A 6,776-nucleotide genomic window follows, 5' to 3' on the forward strand; every position below is an offset into this window, starting at 1 on the left:
GTATACATACAAAACCTGAACCCTAAAATGTCTAACCCATTTGAAAATTTTTGAACATTTTTGGTGCATTTTGAACACAATTACTTGAAAAAACAGGATGGCAGCATAGGTTAACGCTGGAGATTGCTGCCTCGAACAACCAATTCAAGGGTACACCTAAAAGACTGAACGGACATCACCCAGAACCACAGGAAGGCTGGCTGAGTGGAAATTCTACAACAAGGAGGAAAGAGAATATCATACCCAGACTCAGAGGAGGCGCAGTGCTGAAATGAAATACTCAGGTTCGGAGTGCGCGCGGAGTGGGCTGGAAGCAGAGGGTGCGGTTGTTGTTTTCAATCAGGAGGGAGTTTCAGACTCTGAGCTCCAGATCCGGGCGAGTCTCTAGGGACCCAGACTCAAACGAGAGAAGCGGGACTGTCTGGCTTCGGTCAGAACTCGAAGGCAGCTTTCTCTCCGAGGTTTGCAGCAGTTGCTGGGACTCAGAGAGGCAGAGTCCCTAGGGACGGAACTGAGAGCAGCCATAACTGCTTGCTCCGGCCTGCCCTGTAGATCCCCGGGGACCCGCCCCGCCCAAGCCCTGCGCAGAACCATTTGCCGGATAGCCTCAGGCAAATGCTAGATTAGCACCGCCCTAGAGATCCAGCACAGAAGCTCTCCCACTGCAGACACAGCTGACTCTCATAGCCAGTTAGCCTGGAGGTCAAATCACCCCCGGTATTGCTGACAACAATCAAGGCTTAACTACAACAAGACTACACACAAAGACCACTAGGGGGTGCACCAAGAAAAGATAAAAAAATGCGGAGACAAAGAAACAGGACGCAAATGTCAGAAATGGAAGATATAGAGCTCAAAACCACACTTTTAAGGTCTCTCAAGAACTGTCTAGAAGCTGCCGATAAACTTAGTAAGGCCCTCGAAAAGACTGGTGAGGCCGCCGATAAATGTAGTGAGATCCTCAAGAAATCTAATGAGACCCTCGATATTGTGATAAAGAACCAACTAGAAATTAAGCATACACTGACTGAAATAAAGAATATTGTACAGACACGCAACAGCAGACCAGAGGAGCGCAAGAATCAAGTCAAAGATTCGAAATGCGAAGAAGCAAAAAACACCCAACTGGAAAAGCAAAATGAAAAAAGAATCCGAAAATACAAAGATAGTGTAAGGAGCCTCTGGGACAGCTTCAAGCGTACCAAAATCAGAATTATAGAGGTGCCAGAAGATGAGAGAGACCAAGATATTGAAAACCTATTTGAAGAAATAATGACAGAAAACTTCCCCTACCTGGTGAAAGAAATAGACTTAAAACTCCAGGAAGCTCAGAGAACACCAAACAAAAGGAATCCAAAGAGGACCACACCAAGACACATCATAATTAAAATGCCAAGAGCAAAAGACAAAGGGAGAATCTTAAAAGCAGCAAGAGAAAGAAACTCAGTGACCTACAAGGGAATACCCATAAGACTGTCAGCGGATTTCTCAACAGAAACTTTGCAGGCCAGAAGGGAGTGGCAAGAAATATTCAAAGTGATGAATGCCAAGAACCTACAACCAAGATTACTTTATCCAGCAAAGCTATCATTCAGAATTGAAGGTCAGATAAAGAGCTTCACAGATAAGGAAAAGCTAAAGGAGTTCATCACCACCAAACTGAAATGCTGAAAGGTATCCTTTAAGAAGAGGAAGAAGAAGAAAAAGGTAAAGATACAAATTATGAATAACAAATATGCATCTATCAACAAGTGAATCTAAGAATCAAGTGAACAAATAATCTGGTGATCATAATAGAATCAGGGACATAGAAAGGGAATGGACTGACTATTCTTGGGGGGGAAAAGGGTGTGGGAGATGCGGGAAGAGACTGGACAAAAATCGTGCACCTATGGATGAGGACAGTGGGTGGGGAGTGAGGGCGGAGGGTGGGGCGGGAACTGGGAGGAGGGGAGTTATGGGGGGGAAAAGAGGAACAAATGTAATAATCTGAACAATAAAGTTTTAATTAAAAAAAATAAAAAAAAGATTAAAAAAGAAAAAACAAGTGAATGACATCAAGGAAGTTGATGATTTCTGGACAGACTTCCCCTAACTGGTGGATGGAACTATAATATAAATATTACTTTGGGCCACAGTCATGCAAGCTACCTACTACCTTCACCACAACCCATGCCCTGGATCTGGAATCACAGTTCATTCATGGAACAGCTGTGTGTGAGCAAGCTGAGAGCAACCAATGGATTTTGGAAACACCACTGGCCAGCAGCCAGGGAAGAAACTGGCAGGAAGCTCCATCTTCACCAAACAGTACAAAGATGTTGGCCTCTAACATTCCACGCCCAGACTCAGTGCTCATACTGTTTTCTCCTATTGCTTCAATTCACTCCACCTGCTGGTCTGGACCTGGCTCCTCCTCGCCCACCCAGCCAGCCCAGCCCTGCAAAATGTGTGACTCCCCAGAAGGCCATCAGGGCCTCCAAAATATAATCACAAATAATATAAGCACAAATAGGCCACTTAGTCCTGGTGTCCAAGTTCAGAGGGTCTGGGTGTAACAGGCAGACCTGCTATCGTGCTGGCAGCTATCTCCTTAAAGACGGATCTTCCATAGTCATCCCTTTACCCTTCAGCCTAGAAGCCCCATCACTACACCTTGCCTGCTCTTCCACATACCAACTCTCCCATACTGAAGCCCATCCCCATATAGGATGCCATTCTGTATGTGACTCAGATTCCATTGTATTGCTCAATCCCTGAAGAAGTCCCCTACAGTATGGCGGGAACTGCCTCTCCAAAGCCACACAGCTCTGGCACAGCTCCTTTTGTGTCCAGCAACGAACACCTGAAGCCCCACCCCCAAAACCCAAAAGTGGCAACTGAAGGTCTCACACTGGAAAAGGTCACTGTGATCATGGTCAGGAAGACATAGTGAGCCAGACTGAATCCTTCAAGGCCACCTGCATCACTTACCTGAGAGCCAAGCAGGTAGCAGGTGGCCAGCATCCCGGTCATCAGTCCGCTTGTATTCAGGCTAAAGTTCTGTCTACCCTGTGAGTTACTGGAGGGTCTTCTATCACACCTAGCCCCCACTGTCCTCACCATGTCTCCCACATGTCTCAACACCTTATGATCAAGCTTATGATCAAACACTCTCTCTCTGGGAGAGTGTTTGGATGGCGACCATCCTGGTGTATTTTTCTGAATTCCTGAAGCACAAAACAAATTCGGGGCAACCCAATCAGTTGGAGAAAGAAGCTCCTAAAGGAAGCTGAGATTCTGCTGCCAGATGACCAGCCTCTCTGGCCCTGCTGGTCCCCACTGGACAAACCACCTCAGGCCAGGGGTACAGCTACCATGTGTTCCCATAGCATGGTAGGCTAACGATAGGTAACTGACAGACCAATTCTTGGGGAAACAGCATAATGAAATTGAACATTTTTACTTTGTTTTTTTTAAGAAACAATAAAAAAAGCAAAGCTTTTGCACCAACTTAGTGACTTAGTCTTTTTGCACAGCTTAAGACAGGCTATGATATTCTGGATGTCTTAATGCATATAAATATGCATCATGGACTTGGAAGTTTCTGCTGAAATCCTGGCATCAAGGAACATTTCCTTAGATTTTTAGTTCATGTCCCCTTCTTCCCCTTGGGATGTGCCATCTGTCTTAACTCTTCTCTAGTTGTCATCTTTTATTGCTCAAGATGTATGGCTTGCAGTTGAAAAGGGGGAAATGAAAGAAAAGTGTTAATTTTCTTTCTTGCTGGGATATGCATAACTTTGAAGACATTACAACTGACTTGAAAATAACCAAATTTTCCGAAAATGCACAATCTGTTCCATAAATGTTTTCAGAGAATACCTTGTTTGCAACCTCAAACTCTGTACTCTTATTCATTTCCAAGTACACTTCATGGCAACACAATCCACTCTCCTGTAATTCAGCAGTGTTACAAAACATGGTACAATAAGACATTTTTATTCTCCTTCCCATTACCATGCTGTTGTCCACCTAACAACCCAGCATTTCATGCAATCTTTGCAACTATTTTGCCTCAGTAAAGTTTGTGTGTACACTGGATTATAAACATTAAGAAATATAAAACCCAAATGTGGTTTTGGTATGTGGGTTTTCATATGTGTCTGCATCTTTTAAAAACACATAATGAACAAAATACATGGAATAAAATTATATGGGTTTGAGAATTACTAATCTAGTTGGGAAGTTGGGAGACTTGGAGAACTATTGATGAAACAAGTTGGGTCATGAGTTAGTAATTGTTGAAGTCAGGTTAGAGGTACATATAAGATTCATCATTTTATTCTCTTGAATTTTGCCTATATCTTAGGTTTTTATTATGACATCTACACTAATAAAAGACAAAGATGCTAATTGACCGTACCTCTGATACACCCCCAAGCCACACCCACCAGCCCATCAGAGTGACTATATGCAAATTAACCCAACCAAGATGGCGGCCGGCAGCCACGGAGCTGGAGCAAGCAGGAGGCTTGGTTGCCCTGGCGATGGAGGAAGCCAAGCTTCCCGCCGGCCCTGAGCCGGCTGTGGCCTCCACTCATAGCAACAAAGTTTCAATTATAGAAGACAAATAAATCCCAGATACCTGCTTTCAGCCAGCCTCCAGTGGGAGCTTGGGTGGCTGGGAGCTGTGGCCAGCCTGCAAACAGCCATCAGCTCCTCACTCAGAATGGCCACACCCTCATGGGGTAAGGGTCCCCGCTGGGGGGCTTGGCCAGCCTGCAAACAGCCATCAGCCCTTCACCCAGGCTGGCCACATCCTCATGGAATGAGGGTCCCCGCTGGGGGGCTTAGCCAGCCTGAAAACAGCCCTCAGCCCCTCACCCAGGATGGCAAGGCACCCCAGCAGGACCCCCCCACCCTGAAGGGGCTGTGGCCAGCCTGAAAACAGCCATCAGCCCCTCACCCAGGATGGCCAGACACCCCAGCGGGGACCCCCACCCTGAAGGGGGTGTGGCAAGCCTGCAAACAGCCATCAGCCACTCACCCACGCTGACCACACCCTCATGGCATGAGGGTCCCCGCTGGTGGTCAATGCACTCCCACAGGGGGGAGCTCTGCTCAGCCACAAGCCAGGCTGACAGCTGCCAGTACAGCAGTGGTGATGGGAGCCTCTCCCGCCTCCTCAGCAGCGCTAAGGATGTCCGACTGCAGCTTAGGCCTGCTCCCTGCTGGCAAGTGGGCATCCCCCAAGGGCTCCCATGCTGCCAGAGGGATGTCTGACTGCCAGCTTAGGCCCAATACCCCAGGGAGTGGGCCTAAGCCAGCAGGTGGTCACCCCTCGAGAGGTCCCAGACTGCGAGAGGGCACAGGCCGGGCTGAGGGACCCCTCCGAGTACACAAATTTTTGTGCACCGGGCCTCTAGTTTCATAATAAAAAGCTTGAAAAGATATGTGCATCATAATTTCATTACTTGGGTTAAAATATACTCCTTCCATATGAATTAATATATTTTTGTAAGATATAGTGGAACCTCGTTTCTCAAACTTAATTCATTCTGGAAGGCTGTTCAAGAAGCAATGTGTTTGAAAACTGAATCATTTTTTCCCATTAGAAATAACGTAAATTGAATTAATCTATTCCAGACCCCTCAATGATTCCCTGTTTTAACCTTTCTTTTTCTTTAATTCCTTATTAGTTAAGGTATTACAAATGTGTCCTTATCCCCCCCATTAACCTCTACCCCCAATCCCCACTCATGTTCTCATCCCCCTGTTGCCCATGTCTATTGGTTTGGCTTATATGCATGCATACAAGTCCTTTGGTTGATCTATTCCCCTTACCCCCTCCCTTCCCTACTTTCCCTCTGGGGAGTGATAGTCTGATCACTGTTTCTCTGTCTTTGGATCTGTCCCTGTTCATCAGTCTATGTTGTTCTCTATAATCCATAAATGAGTGAGATCATGTGGTATTTATCTTTCTCTGACTGGCTTATTTCACTTAGCATAATGCTCTCCAGTTCCATCCATGCTGTTGCAAAAGGCAAGATTTCCTTCTTTTTTACCACAGCATAGTATTCCATTGTGTAGATGTACCACAGTTTTCTAATCCACTCAACTGCTAATGGGCACTTAGGCTGTTTCCAAATCTTAGCTATGGTGAATTGTGCTTCTATGAACACAGGGATGCATATATCCTTTCTGATGGTGTCTCCGGTTTCTTGGGATATATTCCTAGAAGTGGGATCACTGGGTCAAATGGGAGTTCCATTTTTAGTTTTTTTAGGAAACTCCATACTGTTCTCCACAGTGGCTGCACCAGTCTGCATTCCCACCAGCAGTGCAGAAGAGTTCCTTTTTCTCCACATCCTCTCCAACACTTGTTGTTTGTTGATTTGTTGATTATAGCCATTCTGACAGGTGTGAGATGATACCGCATTGTAGTTTTGATTTGCATCTCTCGTATAATTAGTGACTTTGAGCATGTTTTCATATGTCTTTCGGCCTTCTGTATGTCCTCTTTCAAAAAGTGTCTATCTAGGTCCCTTGCCCATTTTTTGATTGGATTGTTTATCTTCTTATTGTTAAGTTTCATGAGTTCCCTGTAAATGTTGGAGATTAAACCCTTATAGGTGATATAACCTTTCTTATACATAGTACATGTCTAATGTACTGTTTAATTTATAAATAAACACTTCTTTCCTTAAACTGATCAAACCACCCCCTACTAGACTTAAATAAATTTTTCATATATCACTGCCTCAGAAATGCTATCACCTGCTAACTGCCTTTCC

The sequence above is a fragment of the Myotis myotis genome, unplaced genomic scaffold, assembly GCF_014108235.1.
Source record: "Myotis myotis isolate mMyoMyo1 unplaced genomic scaffold, mMyoMyo1.p scaffold_m19_p_3, whole genome shotgun sequence".
Taxonomy (NCBI): Eukaryota; Metazoa; Chordata; class Mammalia; order Chiroptera; family Vespertilionidae; genus Myotis; species Myotis myotis.